The sequence below is a fragment of the Peromyscus californicus genome, unplaced genomic scaffold (assembly GCF_007827085.1).
Source record: "Peromyscus californicus insignis strain IS unplaced genomic scaffold, ASM782708v3 Scaffold_19__1_contigs__length_69161282, whole genome shotgun sequence".
Taxonomy (NCBI): Eukaryota; Metazoa; Chordata; class Mammalia; order Rodentia; family Cricetidae; genus Peromyscus; species Peromyscus californicus.
In genome coordinates, this window is record NW_026294491.1 from 62,047,871 (window position 1) to 62,068,702 (window position 20,832).

General features: G+C 47.7%; 1 non-coding gene across 1 annotated transcript; it reads left to right on the plus strand.

Moving 5' to 3' along the window:
- Positions 1–5,727: 5,727 nt before the first annotated feature.
- LOC128115076 (U6 spliceosomal RNA) lies at positions 5,728–5,834 on the plus strand. The gene has a single exon (XR_008219974.1). It is a non-coding gene; the product is annotated as a U6 spliceosomal RNA (small nuclear RNA).
- The last annotated feature ends 14,998 nt before the right edge of the window (positions 5,835–20,832 follow it).

Below are 20,832 nucleotides of genomic sequence, written 5' to 3' on the forward strand. Positions count from 1 at the left end.
ACATGCAGGTGCATATGTGCATGAGTGTTTGTAGGCCCCACAAGCCACAGCACTTAGGAGGACTTGTGGGAGTCAGTGTCTCCTTCCACCAGTGGGCTTCAGGGATTCAACTCAGGTGGTCAGAGTTGTAGCAAGCACCTTTATAGACCAAGCCATCCCACCAGCCTCCTACCTTCTTACAGTTTCAGACAGGATCCTTCACTGAACCTGGAGCTCCCCTGGCTTGACTGGCTGGCCAGTGAGGCCCAAGGATCCTCCTGTCTCTGCCCTACCTACCCCTGAGAGACTGTGGTTACAAACAATGCCTTGCTCTTGATGTGTGTACTGAGAGTCCAAACCCAGGTCCTCACGCTTGAACAGCAAACACTTCACTGGCGGAACCAACCTCTCTTCATGATCCTAGCACACCGGGGACCCTCGAGGACAGTTCAGCACACACATCCTCTCACCAGTGCCCCAAGTGTGACTCCATCATCAGACCCGAATCCCTGTGTGAACTGTGTTTGTGACCCACACGGTCAGGGAGCCTGAAGGCCATGATGAATCCTTTGTCCCAGTTGGCCCTGGATGTGTCTCCCATTTTAGTCTGAAAGTTCCACAGCCAGAAAAAAATACTTAGTTTTGGCAAGATAGAAGGACAGCTGGGCTTGGTGGCATGTTCCTGTCACTCAGCTGCTTAGGAGGCTGAGAAGAGAGGATCCCTTTGAGCCCAGAAATTTGAGACTACAGCTTGGGTAGCACAGTGTAAGCCTCTGGTGGTTTGAGTGAGAGACCCCCACCCCCGCCGGCCCCCATCGCCACACACCATAGGCCCATGTATCTAAACTCTTGGCCCTCTGTTGGAGTCGTTGGTGGAAGAACCTTAGTCTCCCCCCCACACACACCATAGGCCCATGTGTCTGAACTCTTGGCCCTCTGTTGGAGGTGAGTCTACAGCACAGATGTACTCAGTGACTAGTTATGTATAGTTCCCAATGCAAATGGTCAGCCGAGTCACAAAGAAACCCCAACCTTCCCAATCACTGCCTTGGAAGTTTTTGAGGTGCAAACGTGGTTCTTGCTACTTCAGTACTCAGAAAGCTGCATTCACACATCCACCCTGGGAAAAAGAGAAAAAAAAAAAAACCATGACGAAGTTGAAACTAGAAAACAAATTAGCTCAATATCCTCTTTCATGACTCATGTGTGGGCCAACAGGCCTGTAGATGTTTAAGTGATGTTCTTGTGAAAAGCATCTTTCTAAATATAACACACAAGGTAGATAGCATAGGGGTAAAAACAGGTTAACTTTGACTACTAAAAATCCATTTGTAAAAAGTACAATTAAAATGAGACATGGGGAAAACCTTTGCTGCTTACAAGATAGACATTTAGAGGAAGCCTTATAGGTCATGACCAAAAAGACATTGGGACAAGCCGTAGAAGTACAAATGACAGCAAAATTGTAAAAAATTCTATGTTTTGAGTGGGCAGATGGAAGCAAATTAATTAAAAAAAAAAGCTCTGCTCCTTTTAAATTGTTTTTATTTTAATTTATGTGTATGGATGTTTTTCTTGTGTGTGTGTGTGTGTGTGTGTGTGTGTGTGTGTGTGTGTGTGTATGTATCATGTGTGTGCAGTACTCAAGGAGGCCAGAAGATGGCATCACCTTTTCTGGAGCTGGAGTTATGGAGGATTGTGAGCTACCATACCGGTGCTGGGAATGAACCCCAGGCTCTCTGGAGGAGGAGCCAGTACTCTTCGCTGCTGAGCTCTCTCCAGGCTCCTCCCCTTTAAGTTTAATGTAAGCAATCGAACGCCCTGTACTGGTGGGAGTGGCAGGAGTGAGGCTGGCTGTCATCAGAGACAAGGACCCTATCAATGTGCATAGTTATTGATCCAGGAAATTATTCTGAAGTGATACAGACATGTGCTTTAGGGGAACAATCAGAGATCTGTGCAAATGTCTTTCTCCCTCTAATTATGTCCAGAGGCGTTTTAGCTGTTGTAGTTAAAAGGAAGAAATAAGGGAAGTGACTGAACATTTAGCTCCAGAGAACCAGCTAAATAAATGAGAGTAACCTGTCTTAATCGGCTAGGATGCCGTATTTTCAGAAGAAGGACAGAGCTGGGAGACGCCTCCGTTAGTCAAGAGCCTGCTCTGTGCTGTGCAGTCGTGAGGACCTGGGTTGGCCCCCTAGCACATGTAAAAGCTGGAGGACCTGGGTTGGCCCCCTAGCACATGTAAAAGCTGGAGGACCTGGGTTTGGCCCCTAGCACATGTAAAAGCTGGAGGTACATTTGTAACAGGGGGCGGGGCATGGATCTAAGTGGATCCCAGGGACTCAGTGAGAGACGCAGTCTCAAAGCTAAAGCAGACGATATAGAAAAACATTTGCCATTGACCTCTGACCTCCACATATGTACACAGGAGCTGGCACACACACACATACAGTATACACACGCACTGACTGTTTGTTTATTTATTTATTTTTCAAGACAGGATTTCTCTGTGTAGCCCTGGCTGTCCTGGAACTTGCTATGTAGACCAGGTTAGCCTTGAACTCAGAGATCCACCTGCCTCTACCTCCTGAGAGCTGGTACTAAAGGCATGCACCACCATGCCCAGCTACATAGTGACTTAAAAAAAAAAAAAAAGGTAAGAAAGAAAGAAAAAGAAAAAGAAAGGATGTGTTTCCCAGCATGCTATTACACACCTATAATTCCAGCACAGGGAAGGCAGAGGTAGGAGGATCAGAAGCTCAAGGTCATCTTTGAACTTCATAGGCCATTCAAGGCTAGCCTGGGTTACATGAGACACTGTCTTAAAAAGCATAACAGGTGCTAGAGGGATGGATGTCTCAGATGTTAAGAGCATTTGCTGCTCTTCCAGGGGACCAGAGTTCAGTTCCCAGCTAGTCAAGAGGCTCACGGTCATTTCTAACTCCAGTACCAGTGGAAACAACACCCTCTTCTGGCCTCTGCAGGCACTGCACACACACGATGACTTTACATACATGCAGGCATACATGCATATATATAAAATCCAGAAATCTTTAAAAAAAAAGAAAGCTCATACTTTGTATTTTTAGAAAATGTTTCCACCCTATATATGAACCATCATCCAAAGCAGGCTCACTCCTGCAGTGTCCTGAAGAGAAAAGAAAAGCAAGCAAAGGAAAATCCACGATAACAAATACAGAAAAAGCATCTAAACACCACCAACAAAGGCACCGGTAAATGAACAATGCTTTAGAGAGAGTCACATCAGCGGAGCCCAGTGACCATGATGCTTGCCTCACAGCCACAGAGCTCCATTGTGTGTGACCCTGTCAGGTTTATGGTCCTGAATCTCACTTTCCTCATTAGTGATAAGGACAATGGTACCCACCCACAGAACAGTTATGAGGATTTAAGACAATGATTTATTTATTATACCTTTTAATGTGTATTGGTGCTTTGCCTGCATGATGTAAGTGTACCATGTGCCTGCCCTGGTGCCCAAGGAGGTCAGAAGAGGGCATTGGATTCTCTAGAACTGGAGTTACAGACAGTTGTGAGCCCCCATATGGGTGCTAGGAATTGAACCCTGGCCCTCTGGAAAAGCAGCAACCATGCTCTTAACCATGGTGCTGTCTCTTCAGAGCCTAGATAGGATATAAATAAACTCTTCCAACTGGGTGTGTATGTGTTGGGGGGTGTTAATACAGGACTCTTTGCAGAGCTGAGGGTGAGGCTGGAGCAAGGCTAGCCTGTCCCGTGGGGGGAGGGCACCGAGGACAGTGTGAGGGAGCATGGGAAATGAGTAGACACAGGAAAGCAGGAGAGGGGAGGGGGAGGGGGAGGAAAGAGAAAGAGAGAGGGAGGGAGAAAGGAAAGGGGCAGAAGAGAAAGGAGAGGGCAGGGAAGGCAGAGGAGGGGAGAGGAAGGGAGGGGAGGGGAGCGGGGAGGAGGGGAGGGGAGAAGAAGGGAGAGGAGGGGAGCTTTGCTGCCTGTCCACCTCTCTGAGTGCCCTGCCTTCTGCCTCAGCCTCCTCAGACATCTGTTCTCAGACGGCCGGCCATGGCTGCCCATCGGTCAGGCAGCCTGAATTCAGGGATCCAGCTGCCTGCCTTTGTTTTCTTCCTCCTGGGTTGACAGGGCTCTGCCTCAGGCTTTGGGGCTGGCTCAGATCCGCCTCCTGGGCCTGTCCCAGTGGAAACAGGGGCCAGAGGCCAAACCAGACTGGCCAGTCTGGTCCAGTCCAGGTCTGCGCTCATGCCAGGACCACAAATGTTGCCCTGGCTAAAGCAGATCACGTGGCTGAACCTAAAATAAATAAATATGGAAGATATTTACATTCCGAGAAGTCTAGCAGCAAATCCTCGTGCAGGGAGAGAGGGAAAGGCAGAGCTGGAACAATATTCCTTCTAGAACGTCTTGTCGTTGGACAAACTTGAGGCCGTCAGAGGCTAGGGGCAGCTCCTCCAAGCAGTTTGGAGAGCTTAGCCTGGGGGGCACACATCAGGGCAGGGAGAGAAGAGGGGCCTCTAGAGACAAACAGAGAAACTGGTACAAGATCATGAGTTAGTGCTTTTGGGTTTGGGTAGTGACTGGTACATAAAAAATATCACATAAGTGTTTTGTTTGTTGTTGTGTTTTGAGACAGGTTGTCACCACACTGGCTGTCCTGGAACTCACTATGTAGACCAGGCTGACCTTGAACTCATACAGATCCGCCTGCCTTTGCCTCCCAAGTGATGGGATTAAAAGCATGCACCACCAGGCTGGGCATCCTGTTTATTACACCTGAAATTTCAGCCCTTGGGAAAGGTGGCAGGAGGCGTAGGAGTCAGAGTTATCCTCAGCTACAAAGTGAGTTTGAAGCCAGCTTTGGCTACTTGAGACCTTACCTAAAAAAAAAAAAAAAAAAAAAATTAAAATCAAACTATTCAGTGAAAGCAGGTATGGAACAGGTAAAAACTGTAATATTTAAAAATACAATGTACAATGAAGAAAGGTTGCAAAGAAATTGAGCAAAATGCTCTTTAAACTTGGCATGGTGGCGCATGTCTTTAATCCCAGCCCTTGGGAGGCAGAGGCAGGCAGATCTCTTCGAGTTCGAGGCCAGCCTGGTCTACAGAGCGAGTTCCTGGACAGCCAGGGCTATGCAGAGAGACCTAATCTTTAAAAGCCAAATAAAATAAAATAAATACCCCCCCAACCCAAAACATTTTTGCTGTGGCCCAGAGGTAGAATCATGGGGTGTTTTCCGCAGTTCCTGCGGTTTGTGTTGGGAAGATGGCCCCATCTGGCCTCTCAGGTTGACCACTGAACAGCACCACGCTTACTCCCCTTTGCTTCTCTGAGCTGCACAGCCTCCTGGGCTGCCCGCTGCGCCTTCAGCACGCCTGCCTGGCACTCACGGGACCAGACAGACAGAAGCATCTTTAAGGACTGCAAGCTGCTTTAGCAGTCAAAGACAGGTGAAGCTGGCCAATCTTGCTGTTTTTGTTAGTGGTAACGGAGAGGCGTCTCCTCTGGACTTGAAAGCGGCGGTGAAGGTGTGCCCACAGTCACGAGGCAAAACTGCAGAACTGAAATGTTTTGGTTTACAAGAGCCTCATAAATAAACAGATTTGGCATGAGTGTGTTAGATTTTAGGTTTTAGAAACCTTGAGGTATATTTTATATACCAGAAAATTACAGAACTGTTGGATCAGAAATGCCAGATGGAACAATAAAATGTTTGCATTAAACTCACCTTGGGTGCCCACTTTGGCAGCTCATACACTAAAATTGGAATTATACAGAGAAGATTAGCACGGCCCCTGCACAAGGATGACACACAAATCTGTGAGTTGTTCCATACTATAAGGGTGACCCTAGTGAAGACTCCTTCCTAGTAATGGAGGATACAGAGCCTGAACCATCCAAGTCTTCTGTAACCAGGCAAGGCTTCCAGTGGAGGGACTGGACACCAACCCAGCCACAAAACTTTGACCTATACTTGGCTCTGCCTGCAAGATGTGCTGGGGTAACGGTGGAGCAGAACTTGTGGGAGTGGCCGACCAACGACTGGTCTGACTTGAGGCCCACACCATGAGAGGGAGCCCATGCCTGACACTGCCTGGAGGACCAGGAACCAGAGGCTGCACAGCCCAGAGACCTGGGATAGAACCGAACACAACTGGCAAAAAACAAAAAGCAAAACAAAACAATGAAATGATTTCTAATGATATTCTGGTATAACCATAGATGGGCGTCTAGCCCAATCATCATCAGAGAGGCCTCATCCAGCAACTGATGGAAACAGATGCAGAGACCCACAGCCAAACATTAGGCAAAGCTAGGGGAACCCCATGGAAGAGGGATTCTTTCATGGAAGAGCAACCCCAAGGAGGAAGGATTGTAGGGACTGGAGGGGTCGAGGACACCACATGAACATGGCCCACAGAAACTGAAACAATCAATCAAGGGCCTGTCTGAGCTAGGTTCTCTACACAGATGTCATGGTTGTGTAGTCTGGTGTCTTGTGGGACTGCTAACAGTGAGAGTGGGGGTGTCACGGACTCTTGCCTGCTCTTGGGTCCCTTTTCTCCTTCTGGGTTGCTCCGTCCAGCCTTGATGTGAGGGTTTGTGCCTGGTCTTATTGCGGCTTGTTATTCTGTGTTTGGTTGATGTCCATGAGAGGCCTGCTCTTTTCTGAAGGGAAACGGAGGAAGAGTGGGTCTGGGGGAGAGGCAAGGTGGGGTGCAGGAGGGACTGGGAGGAAGGGAGAGGGAGAGGAAACTTCGGTAGGGAAGTAATATACGAGAGAAGACTATAAATAAATAAACAAACAAGCTCACCTCAGGGGAAGATTTAAAATAAGAAGCTAAAGGCGACGGCTCAGCTCGGAAAGTGTGTGTCACACAAGCGTGGCGACTTGAGTTCAAGCCCAGACCCCAAGTGAAATGAAGCCAGGCATGGTGGCAGGCATTGGTAGGTGGAGGCAGGTGGATTCCTGGGGCTTGTTGGTCAAACCAGTCTAGTCTACATGAGAAGTTCCAGGCCAGTGAGACCTTGCCTCACAAAACAAGGCAGAAAGGTTGGAGGGACAGAGGGACACTTGCTGCCCTCCCAGAGGGCCTTCCTTTCCCCTCACCCATCTCTCTTTCTTCCTGTTGTCTTTGTACTTGAGACGCATACATACAGAGACATATAAATAAAGATAAAAATAAATCTTTAAACACACACACACACACACACACACACACACACACACACACACACACACACACAACCTGAGGTGGGAAGTTCATAAGGAATGAGACTTCCTGCACACTTGCACACTTTCTTCTTCTTTTTTAAAAATAATTTATTTTTGTTCTATGTGCATTAGTGTTTTGCCTGCATGTATGTCTGTGTGAGGGTGTCAGATCTTGGAGTTACAGACAGTTGTGAGCTGCCATCTGGGTGCTGGGAATTGAACCCGGGTCCCCTGGAAGAGCAGTTAGTGCTCTTAACTGCTGAGCCATCTCTCCAGTCCTGTGCACACACTTTTATATGCATGCATACATGCACACATAAATGGCATCCAGCCCAGTCAGTCCTTAGCCTTCTGCCCCCTCGGTTCTTATCTGTGAGATAGAAAGTATCCTACAACCTAAGCTCCTGTAGTTGGATGTTTTGTCCTTTTCTGCCTGTCCCTTGGAGTCCCTTCCTTCCTTATAACACCCCTCTGGGTGCCCACAACCCACCCTACGCACCTCTAGTTTAGACTCCTGCATAGAGTCTAACGGTCCTTTAGGTGACTCACTTAGGAGAGCATCCAAAGGAGCCATGGCTTGTCCTTCACTCTGGTTCCTCTAGCCCCTCTCTTGGGGTCTGACGTCAAAGCAGCAGTTCATTTGGTGTCAGGAATCTGCTTGATACTGGTCTGGGAGCAGGGGGAGGGGTGGAGGGGTGGGCTCGGCTGGCTCAGTGTACACACACACACACACACACACACACACACACACACACACACACACCCCTACCTTGGCAGTCCCCAGCCTGTCAGAAAAGGCTAAGGAGGAGGGGAGAGGGTGTCCTCGGGGAACACTGCCTAAGCCCTGCTCTGCAGACCCCAAGTCGCTCTAGCCAGTCTTTGTAAGTGAAAAGGGACCCATCATTCTTTCTTTCCTTTTTCTCTTTGTTGCCCTGGCTGTTTTGAAACTTGCTCTGTAGACCAGGCTGGCCTCCAACTCACAGAGATCCACTTGCCTCTGCCTCCCGAGTGCTGGGATTCAAGGTGTGCGCCACCTCTGCCTGGCAAAAATTGGCCCTTCTTAACTGAACTTGCCCAATTTGAGAACTTAGGATTTTTTTTTAAAGAAAATTTATGCCGCCCCCCCCCCCCACTCCTTTCTTTTTGCTGTTTTGGTTCTTGAAACACGGTCTCATGTATTCCAGGTTGGCCTTGAACTGGCCGTGCAGCCAAGCATAACCTTGAACTCCTGATCCTCCTGCCTCACCTCCAACTTCTAAGTGTATGAGTCACCACACCTGGCTGAGAATTTTCTACTCTTTTTAAAAAAAGATTTTATTTTTAGTGTGTGTGTCTATGGGTGTTCATGCAAATGTACATGGGGGTGTCCACAGAGGCATCCGATTCTCTAGAGGGAGGGCTACAGGTCCTGACGAAGAGGGAGATTCTCTAGAGGGAGGTCCGCTCCTGACGAAGAGGCCTAACCTAACATCAGTGCAGCCATGACAGACTGCAGGCTGACAGCTGGGACCAGGAAAAGCCACAAACTACACCCTGCAGGGAACCAATCAGAATTGAGACAAACAGGTACTAGATGCTCTGGAACATAAAGGATAGCTTACATCACTTGTATATAAGTTACCAGTCTCCTTGTGGCAACGCCAACACCAATCCCTGTTTGACAAGACTTCTGTTACCTCACTCCTGCCAAATCAGGAGCTCAGCCTCCGTCTGAACTCAGAATTCCCCTAACCCCCCATCCTTTACTTCTTAAAAACCATGCCATAACTGAGCTCGACACTCTCCCTGATCCAACCGCTGTGTCTGAATGGACAGGAAGCCCAAGCTTAAGCATGCAATAAAGGCCCTTTGCATTTGCATACGAACTCGGACTCCTGGTGATCTCTGGCGGGGGTGGGGGGATGGGGGGGTGTCATGACTCGGGCATAACACCAACATGGGTGCTGGGAACTGAACTTAGGTCTTCTGAAATTGCTCCTCAGCTGAAGGATTTCTCCTGCCCCTCCCCCCATGTTTTTTTTTTGTGAGATTAAAATGTTGGCTGCATTACAAAGCCCAGTTGGAGGGTGTAGGAAGGTCAGAGGAGCATGTTAGGAGTTGGAGGGGAGAGGGGACACAGATACACAGACTTGAACTCCCACACCCTGTCACCTGCTCCTCTGAACTCCTTAGGCACCTTCTACCTTTCTTTACCTTTTTTTTTTTTTTTTTTTTTTTTGTTTTTTTGAGACAGGGTTTCTCTGTGTAGCTTTGCGCCTTTCCTGGAACTCACTTGGTAGCCCAGGCTGGCCTCGAACTCACAGAGATCCGCCTGGCTCTGCCTCCCAAGTGCTGGGATTAAAGGCGTGCGCCACCACCGCCCGGCCTCTTTACCTTCTTTTATCCTTGAGAGGACACAGCATTTACTTGTCACTCTATGGTTAAAAGCCTTGCTTTCTCATAGTGGAAGGAACACAGCTCTGAACCAGATGAGGCATATGGCTCATGTTTGATGGTTGACTTGGGTCTTTCAATACAAAATTCCAAGGTGGTAGCTGGAATTCTCAGCAGAAACAGGCAAATTCTAAGTTCGAAGTCTAGAGCCTCCAGTCCGACTGGACAGTGCTATTGTCCGAGATCAACTATCCCACTGTGTGAGGAAGGCCAGTCTGGTGAAATGCGAGGTTAAGTGTGTGTTTACATGGTAGAGAATCCAACCCTGACTGTTTGGCACCTGCTTTCAATGCCTTGCCTCAGAGGGGAGTGTCCCGGGGCGTGGGTGTTAAGCTGTATTACTAGGCTGCCCGGGGAGAAAGCTTTATCTCACACCACTCAATTATGGCATGTCGAGCTCTGTTTTACTGTCCTGCCCACAAGGCTGCTGTTTGTAAGGAGTAAGAGGGAAGGCACACTTCCCAGGTCCTAGTCAGACACAGTAGAGCTGCAGGTCCCCAAGCAGGGACTCGTCAAGCCCTGCGGCTCTACCACTACACACTTAACCTGCTCAGGCCGGAACAGGAAGCAGTGAGTGAGGCCAATAGTGAGGTGGGTGGAACTCTGTGAACACGACCATTTCCAGGTTCTGTAGAGTGAATCGACTCCCCCAGGCTCTATTCTGCCAGTTGGAGACTTGGCTTGTCATCCTTCTCAGCTTCAAGCTGCTTTGTGCACCAGAGTACATCAACGCACCTGTCCCAGCCCCTCGCCACGGCCCCAGAAGCTTCTTCATCACTAATCCTGGTCCAATCCATCACCAGGCAAATGAATGGGCTCTCAGGGGACCGGGCCAGTTTTCAGATGACTCAGTGTGGCCCATCCCACGGTGAGGCAAGCAGCTCAGAGCAGACTGTGTATGACCACGAGCTAGCAAGATCCGCCTCATGATAGAATAGTCCATGGTAGATACAACAGCAACAAGATGAACACCCCTTAGAGACTAATTCTTTTGTGCCATGAGAGGGAAGTTCAAATAAGTGGGCCCAGATTCCAGTGACGTCCGAGCGGAGCCATGTATCCATCCCTCCCATGCCCTTCTCTTCTATCTGCCTTTGGGGACAGACTGTTGAAGGAAGAGTGAGTCACTGTTTGGCCAAGGCTCCTCTTCAGGATTTAATCCCTTAATGTAAAAGAGAATTAGGCAAGAGGATTAAGAGATTAAACAAGATTCATTACCGATTTCTTAAAAATTGAACTCTGGCTTAAAATAACCTGTGAGGAGCTGCAAGTGAGCAGGTGAGGGGCAAGGGCACATCATCCAGAACAGCAGATGCTCTGGCGGCTTCTTGATAAAATCAACATCCAGCCACAACATGTTTAACGAATGTCATTAATGTCTCTTCAGCCATGAAGGGAACTTAGTGACCCACCGTGGGAGGGGATCAGCCTCATGGAGGTGCTCCAGTCCTAGGATGGGTTAGCCTGAGGTTTCTCCTCATCTGCTACAGGACTGGCCTCTTTCCCAGTGGTGACTCAGCTTTTCCAATCACTCCTGGGCCAACCTCAGGCTTGGTAAGCCCAGGTCATACTCTGGGGTAGGTTAAGAAAGACATTGAAAACCAAAGCCAAGGGCCTCTCGTGTGTGTGTGTGTGTGTGTGTGTGTGTGTGTGTGTGTGTGTGTGTGTGTGTATGTGTGTGAGTGTGTGTGAGCCTATGTTGTCCAGGCACAGTTGATGCTATCCTCATGTGTGTGGGTGTCCAGGGAGGTTAGAAGAGAGCATGGAGTCTACTGGAGCTGGAGTAACAAGCAGTTGTGAGATGCTGGGAACCAAACCCAGGTCCTCGTGAAGAACAGTAAGTGCTAATAGCCACAGAGACATCTCTCAAGCCTCTGTCTCCTTACTCTACACGATACAGCCCTCGTCTTTATGTAGGAGAATAGTGAGTGAAGATCTCTGAAATTTTCTGGTTAAAAATAAAATAGAGACGGCCCAGGCAGGGGAAGACATCCACAGTCCTGCCTGTGTCCGCACTGCCCAGATGGGAGGAAGGAACCACAGGCTCACATGGCACCGTGCAGTGCCAGGCAGGTAGGTGCCCTTATGATGAGCAAATATATGGTGGAGTGTGGTGATCTATTGTGTACCCCAATAAAACTTACCTGGGGATCAGACGACAGAGCCAGTCACTAGATTAGACATAGAGGTCAGGCAGTGGTGGCACACACCTTTAATCCTATCACTCGGGAGGCAGAGATCCATCTGTGACTTCAAGGCCACACTGGAACAGAGCCAGGCATGGTGGCACATGCCTTTAATCCCAGCACTTGAGATTTCATGCCTTTGCTTGGGAAGGACACACACTTTTAATCCCAGGAAGTGATATGGCAGAACACAGGAAGGTATATAAGGCCTGAGGAAACAGGAACTCGCTCTCTTTAGACTGAGGATTTTATAGAGGTAAGGTAGAGGCTGCAGCAGTTCAGCTGAGTCCCATTCAGGTGAGGACTCAGAGGCTTCAGGCTGAGGAAACAGCATCGGCTGAGGAGTTGGTGAGGTGAAGTTGACTGTGGCTTGTTCTGCTTCTCTGATCTTTCAGCTTTCACCCCAATATCTGACTCTGGGTGTTTTTTTATTAATAAGACTGTTTAGCAATTCGTGTTACAGTGGAGAAATGGGAGAGAAAGAGAAGCAGAATGTTTCATGTGCTGTGGAAAGAGGCAGACCTGAAGAAACAAAGGCGGTGAGGAACAGGCTGCTGGGGGTGGCCTGCTTGCCATCCGGGGCTATGGTGACATCTGGACCCCAGCTGTTGCCAAGGGTCAGGTCTGGGTCTGTGTTCCTACACCAACCAGGGTCTGTGTTGACATCCGTGGCCCAAGTTGCCACTTAAGGTCCGTGGCCTACAGCAGCCAGGGTCTGAAGGCTGACTGGATGCCCAGGGTCTGGACAACTACCTGAGTCCATGTTGGTGTCTGAGAGCCATGCTGCCACTGGGGCCAGGCTGATCTGAGTGGCTTGTCCTGCCACCCAAGGCCATGATGTCATCTGGACCTGAGCTGCTGCCAAGAGCCATGTCTGGGTCTGTGGTCCTGCAATAGCCAGGGTCTGAGTTGATGTCCATGGCTCCCGTTACTACTGAGGGCCATGTGGATGCCAAGGTCTGGTCAGCCACCTGAGACCAGGTTGGTGCCCAAGGGCCATTCTGCCACCATAGCCATATGATCTGGATGTCAACGGGGCCATGGTGACCACTGGACCCAAGTTGCTGCCAAGGGCCATGTGTGGGTCTGTGGTCCTGCTGCCGCTGGGGTCTATGTTGATCTCTGTGGCCCATGTTACCACATAAATCCGAGGGCTGTGCTGAGCCAGTACCAACCTTCACTGGCCCTGGAAGAGCTGACCCTGCCCCTAGCTGGCCACTGCAGCCGAAAACCTGGCTCTGCCCCTCACTCGGGGGTGGGGAGGGTGGTGTTGGTTCCAGCAGCCCTGGACTGACCAAATCAGCTACCATCCAGACCCATATCCAGGGCTTTGAGTTGGCCCACCCCAACATCTACCCCTTCTATCATCTGCCCGAGTGCTTGAAGGGACTGGTTCTGTAGAACCATAGCTTCAGGATCTCCCTGACCCGGGACAACAGCAGGAAATCAGAGAGGAGCTTTGGTGAGGGGCCAGTGATGATGGTGTACCAGAAGCCAGGAGCCTTGAACCAGACCAGCAACTCACTGCACAATGAACATTTGCAAGTAAAGTTGAGTGGACTAAAGGGTCTACTGTGTGATGCACCGCAGCTCCCAAAGCCACTAACACAAACGAAGAGGTGCTGGAGAGGCAGGAAAGACGGAGGACTGAAGTGTTTTGTTTGTTTTGTTTTTAATCAATTCCTTTTAAAATTTTCTTTTGAGGGGACACTATGGTGGTGAGGGGTGGATACGGAGGGACTGGTAAATGAACAGGATCGGGGTGTGAAGGGACACTAACCCACCCTGATAAGTCTTCCACCCTGATAGGCCTCTCTGCCCACACAGCAAACCAAATCAGACCGGATTGGAAAAGCCCAGGTTTAATGGGTAAAGCACTCCCGGGTGATTCCCAGCCCCTCAGAGAGGACATGGGGCTGAGAGAACCAAGTTTCTGTTTTCTGGGATGCAGCTTATATACCCTCTGGGAGTTGTCCTGAGCCTCTCTGGGGGAGGAGCTGTGTTTGGCGGACTTTGAAGGCACAGGTTTAGGGAAAGAGATGGGGAGGGAAGTTGAGGGGTGGATCTTCCACCAGAACATTCCAGACTCTTTGGGTGTAGGGATGCCAGGGTGCCAGGGGTTGAGGCGGAGCTCCCACCCAAACACACCTGAGCATGTGGCCCTGGCAGGCCTTGCCCTTCTCCCCCATTCCCTCTGCCTTGCTAAAAACCATTAGAGTGCATTCCTGAAGCTAACCGCCAAGGTCTATTCCTTTATTTGGCCACTTCCTCCTCCCGAGGCTGACCTCCAAGGTCCAGCTACCGAAGACTGAAGTCCAGCAGTCAGAAGCCCCCTTTGGCTCACCTAATTAACATGCCCAGTTACAATTAAACAGCTCATCCTAACACAGGGTTCCGATCTCACCTTTATAAACCGCCAGTTGCCCATGTGCCACGTCTGTCTCCTCTCCATCCAGAGGCGGTCCTTTGTCATTGCCCCCCAACCCCCCAGACAAACACCCCTCCCCCACCCCGTTCCCTTCCCCTCCTTCCTCATCCTCTCTCTCCTGTCTTTGTCTCATATTCCCTGCCCTCTGTCCCTCTGGGGCAAATAAATCTCCTTGGTGCTGAGAACTTGGTCCTGAGTTGACACCCATCTCGTCAACACCCAGCCTCAGGCTTCTTAAAACCCACAGAGTAAGGAAAATTTCTTTAGCCCCAGATCCATCTCAGAAACGACACTTGTACAGCTGGGTCTGGAGTTGGGGGCCTATAATCCCAGGTACTTGGGAGGCTGAGTCAGGAGTACTGCAGGCCCGCTATCCCCAGTAATGCTTGCAGAGAGAGAGGGAGGGAGAGAGAGGGAGGCAGGGAGGGAGGAAGGGAGAGAGAGAGAGAGAGAGAGACAGAGAGACAGAGACAGAGGGAGAGATAGGGAGGGAGGAAGGGAGAGAGAGAGAGAGAGGGAGACAGGGAGGGAGGAAGGGAGAGAGAGAGGGAGGGAGGGAGGAAGGGAGAGAGGGAGGGAGGGAGGGAGGGAGGGAGGGAGGGAGGGAGCGAGAGCACTCACTAACACATTCACACTTGAGAGATTAACTGAAGGGGTCCAGAGACAAAGCACCTGTTGCCTTCCTCGACTGGGAGGGCCCCTGTTTGGGCTTCCTGTGGGTGGATTGTGTTTAGAGTTAGAGTTTGTTACATTGTTGCCTTTTGAGTGTCAGGTTTTCACCAGGAGGGGGTCTTGTTGTGCCTTCCTTGTTGGTAGATTGTATTTAGAGTCAGTTTGCAACATTCTTGTTTTTTTTTTTTTTTTTTTTGGTTTTTCCAGACAGGGTTTCTCTGTGTAGCTTTGCGCCTTTCCTGGTCTCACTGGGCTACCGAGTCTGTAACATTCTTAAAAGGGCTCCAGGGAGTCTATGAACCCCTTGAGGCTGCTTCTCCTCTACGCCTAGAGATAAAACAAATTTGGAACATGCAGGAGATTTAGTTAGTTAGTTAGTCAGTCAGTCAGTTAGTTAGTTAGTTAGTTAGTTAGTTAAGGGATTTTTGTTGTTGTTGTTGTTTTGTTTTGTTTTTTGAGACAGGGTTTCTCTGTGTAGTTTTGTTGCCTGTCCTGGATCTTGATCAGTAGACCAGGCTGGCCTCGAATTCAGAGATCTGCCTGCCTCTGCCTCCCGAGTGCTGGGATTAAAGATGTGCACCACTGGCCCAAATTAATTTTTTTAAAGCAGTTTTTGTGTGTGAGATCAAGTTCTTTCCAGCTTCTCAAAAAATTCTCTGTGATAGGTGCCTTAAATGTCTTAAAACTTGAAAGCATTAAACCATAATGTAGTCAGAAAATTCATGACTATTTCCTGAGTAAATTATTCTTTCTCTGGTAATTGATCTCCATTATTCTTGTGTAGTTCCATCCCACATGGATCTAAACTACTCTAGATCCCCTTCAACTAAGAAAACAGATGAAGTGATGGGTAGACTTAGAACATTCTCCACTTTGACTTTTCCTTGTTGATGTTTATTTTTGGGGACAAGGTTTCTCTGTGTAGCCTTGCCTGTCCTGGATCTCGCTCTGTAGACCAGGCTGGCTTTGAATTCAGAGACCCGCCTGCCTCTGCCTCCCGACTCCTGCATTTTTGAGAGCTGTATGCTGCTACTTATGAAGTCCAGATGGGCTGTAGCACAGACCCGATGCTGGGGGGAGGGAGAAGGCTGAGACTGTTCGGAGAGTCCTGGACACTCAAGTGTCTCATCTGAGTCCAGCCTTACCTATATTCCTGGCAGTGTACCAACAGGGCTGTCTGGGGTGTTTCATGCAGTAGGCTCCCAGGTGACCGTGGCAACATTCAGTGCACATCCAGCAGAAGGCCCGCCCAACAGTCAGCCTGCAGAACCCCTGAGGTAAGGAAACGGTGTTGTTTCACATGCCTGAGTAGTGAAGTGGTTTGTTATATAGTATGGCTAATCAAACACTTTACATATGAAGTCCAATTATTTCCACGAGTTCAAATGAAATACTAGAATGAAGCGATTAAAAATATGCATTTGCTGGGCGGTGGTGGCGCACGCCTTTAATCCCAGCACTCGGGAGGCAGAGCCAGGCGGATCTCTGTGAGTTCGAGGCCAGCCTGGGCTACCAAGTGAGTCCCAGGAAAGGTGCAAAGCTACACAGAGAAACCCTGTCTCGAAAAACCAAAAAAATAAAAAATAAAAAATAAATAAAAATATGCATTTATCTCACAGAACACCTGACCAGCAATAGGCCTCATGGAAGCAGTATTCAGACCACGGTAGCACAGCACTACACCCACTTAGGATGGGCATAATTCAAAAGACAAGTAAGCCGGGCGGTGGTGGCGAACGCCTTTAATCCCAGCACTCGGGAGGCAGAGCCAGGCGGATCTCTGTGAGTTCGAGGCCAGCCTGGTCTCCAAAGCGAGTTCCAGGAAAGGCGCAAAGCTACACAGAGAAACCCTGTCTCGAAAAAAACCAAAAAAAAAAAAAAAAAAAAAAAGACAAGTAAAAAGCATAGACAGGGATGTGGAGAAATAGGAATGCTCACAGACTGCCAGTGGGGATGTAGAGTGGTACTTCAGGAATAGTCTGATGGCCTCTCACAAGGATACACACAGATGTACCTAATGCATTTATCTTAAGTGTTCTAGTATTAATAAAACTCAGGAGTCAGATATTGGGGTAAAAACCTGATCGATCATAGAAGCATTGGCGAAGTGGCCAGTGACCTTCTCTCTCTCTCTCTTTCCTTGGTCCAAAAGGCCTGTGCGTATGTCTAAGCTCCTCCCCACTACTTCCTGTGTCTCTCTATATATCCTCAGTTCTCCAAAACCTCTATGGCTAATTTTGGTCAGTTAGTAGCTAGCTCTGCCCTCTGATTCAAGGTAAATTTCACTGACATAGTGGAGTGGCAGTACAAATAATTCTCCCACAACCTCACCCCCTTTTGTCTAAATAAAAAGGAAAGGTTTTAACTCTCACATAGTAAAACTATATACAACAAGAACAACTATCAAGTAAGAAATACATTCACAATGTCCAGTCCATTAGGTATTTGGCAAATTCAAAGAAAATATTCCATTATCTACCGTATCATGGTGAGTCCAAAGTTTTGTACCTGAGTTACTTTTTACCATAACTATGGAAAACTGTAAGTATGGCTATCTAATCTTCAACCCCATCAGAGACACAAGAAGGATATAATATTACCTGAGTAAATAGGAGGAGCAGAGCAAACAACTTCCAAAACTATAGAAATGACAGAAACAGCGGGCAGCCTGGACAGTCTCCCCAAAGTTCCTCTGGAACACTGGGGCATCCATCTTTGGCCTATGGGCCTAGAATATTTGACAGACTTTGGACAGCATATTGTCAGCAGTCGATGCGAGGGCACTTTCTTGCCCAGTGGCTAACTTTGCCACAATGAAAGCAAACTCCATATGGAGGGTCTTTGATGCTCTTCCTCCTCTTTTGAAGTAAGTTGGTGCTGCCAGGAGCAGATGTGTCTCACTGTTATGAAAACCCTTATGTTATTAAAACATTTTAAAACTACCCTTTATCCTATCATTCCTATATCCTTTGGGAGAGATGGCCCCACCCCTCACCACAGGCGAGTGTTTACTGACCCCAAGAGCATGGACATAGGGCAGCTGACTCCATCCCCTCACCTGAGGCAGGTGGCCCCAGTGGCCCTAATGGTCAGTGCTGATCAGCTCAGGTACCACCCAGGCCCACAGCTGGGACTTGGGTTGGTCCATCCTAGCATCTACCCCATCTAGGAACTGCTGGAGCTCATGAAGGGACTGGTCCTGTGGAACAACACCTGAAGCATCTCTAAGACTTGGGGTGACCACAGGATATCCCAGGAGAGCTCTGGTGAGGATCCAGTGAGGATGGTGAACCAGGAACCAGAGGCCTTGAACCAGACCAGTGACTCATTGCAATGAACATTTGCCCGTAAAGTTGATGGGACAAGGGGTACACTATATGACACACCAAGGCCCCCAGTGCCACCAGGATGAATGAAGAGGTGTTGGAGGGGCGGGAAAGGAGGAGAAGCAAAGAGATTTTTCTGTTGTTGTTGTTGTTGTTTTGTTTTGTTTTTGTTTACTTGCTTGCTTTGTTTTGTTTTTCTCTTGTGTGTGTGGGGGCACTGCCGGGGTGAGGGGAGGATATGAAGGGATTGGAAGGTGAGCAAAATTGAGGTGCATGATATGAAATTCCCAAAGAATCAATAAAGAAGTTAAATTTAAAAAGAATGGAGGGGCTCCAGATATTGGTGTTCTTCATACAATGTGAAAAAGGATCTGCTGTGGGATGTTCTGTATGGCAAATGTGTTGCTGATTAGTCAATAAATAAAACACTGATTGGCCATTGGCTAGGCAGGAAGCATAGGCGGGACAAGGAGGAGAATAAAGCTGGGAAGTGGAAGGCTGAGTCAGAGAGACACTGCCAGCCGCCATGATGAGAAACAGCATGTGAAGATGCCTGTAAGCCACGAGCCACGTGGTAAGGTATAGATGAATGGAAATGGATTAATTTAAGCTGTAAGAACAGTTAGCAAGAAGCCTGCCACGGCCATACAGTTTGTAAGCAATATAAGTCTCTGTGTTTACTTGGTTGGGTCTGAGCAGCTGTGGGACTGGCAGGTGAGAGAGATTTGTCCTGACTGTGGGCCAGGCAGGAAAACTCTAGCTACAAGGATTAAATTATTTCTTTTTATAAACTGAAATCTCTTACTTTTTGGATAGTTCTTGCTGCTCTCTCCCAAGAAATGACTGCAAGCTCTTTGCCAATGTTCATTTTCTGCCCATAATGAGGCAATTTCAGCATCTGTAAAAGGTACCACAATTTCTGTTGGGTCTATTACTATTAGTTGATGAAGTCTCAATTTTCCTTTCAGAATTAATTCAGAAACCCATTGTTGGTTTTTTTTGCTCTTTTGGGGTTCTGTCACCCAGCTCCCAAATAAATCACACATGGAGGCTTTATTCTTACTCATGAATGCCCGGCCTTAGCTTGGCTTGTTTCTTGCCAGCTTTCCATAACTTTAACTATCCTGTCTACCCTTTGCCTCTGGGCTTTTCCCATTCTCTTCTGTAAATCTTACTCTTACTCTTACTCCATGGCTTACTGTGTAGCTGGGTGGCTGGCCCCTGGAGTCCTCCTCCTCTGGCTATTTCTTCTTTCATCTCCCAGATTTCTCCTTCTATATATTCTCTCTGCCTACCAGCCCTGCCTATCCTTTCTCCTGCCTTGATATTGGCTGTTCAGTTCTTTATTAGACTACCATGTGTTTTAGAGAGTCACAGTAACACAGCTTCACAGAGTTAAACAAACACAATATGAACAAAAGTAACACACTTTAAAATAATATTCTGGGATTAAAGGCGTGCGCCACCACCACTCGGGAGGCAGAGCCAGGCGGATCTCTGTGAGTTCGAGGCCAGCCTAGTCTACAGAGTGAGTTCCAAAAAAGGCGCAAAGATACACAGAGAAACCCTGTCTCGAAAAACAAAACAAAAAAATAAATAAATAAATAAAATAAAATAATATTCTACAACAGAAACTTTTTCTACATAGGTCTTCAAATTTTTACTATCCATTCTAAGGTATTATCTTCTCTCAGCATAAAAATTTCTGTAGGATAATGTGTAGAAGGTAAAATAACCAGAATAATGTCAAGCTTTGGATCCAACTAATTCACATGAGCATCCTGTAATTTCCCTTCTACCAAAGCCAATTCTCTCTCAGCCTAAACTGATAATTTTCTTGGATTATTTAAGTCCTTATCACCTTGTAAGGCTTGAAATAAATTGCTTAGTTCTTGAGTTGTTAATTTGATTGTGGGCCTTAGCCAGTTAATATCTCACAGCAATTTTTGAAAATCATTAAGTGTTAGTAATTGATCTCTCTTGATTTGTACTTCTGTGGTTGAATTTTTCTGTAAACCTATTTTATATCCTAGAATAAATTAATAGAATCTTCTCTTTGTATTTTTTTCAGGAGCAATTTGTAATCCCCAACAAGGCAAAATTCTCTTTACCTCGTGAAATGTTTTTTTCTAAGGTATTTGAGTCTGAATTAGCTGGTAAGAAATCATCCACACAATGGTAAGTTATAGATTGAGGAAACTGTTTACAAATTATTTCCAATGGCTGTTGTACAAAATACTAACACAAGGTAGGGCTGTTTAACATTCCCTGTGGAAGGATTTTCCACTGATACCTTTTTACAGGCTGGGAATTATTATAAGTAGGCACCGTGAAGGCAAATTTTTCTCTATCCTGTTCTTGTAAAGGTATAGTAAACAAGCAGTCTTTTAAATCAATCACTATAGTAGACCATCCTTTAGGTAATAGAGAAGGCAAGGGAATTACAGTCTATAAAGAGCCCATTGGTTGGATCACCTTATTAATAGCTCTTAGATCTGTTACCATTCTCCATTTTCCAGATTTCTTTAATGACAAATATAGGAGAATCCAAGGACTGGTGATTCTTCAATATGTTGA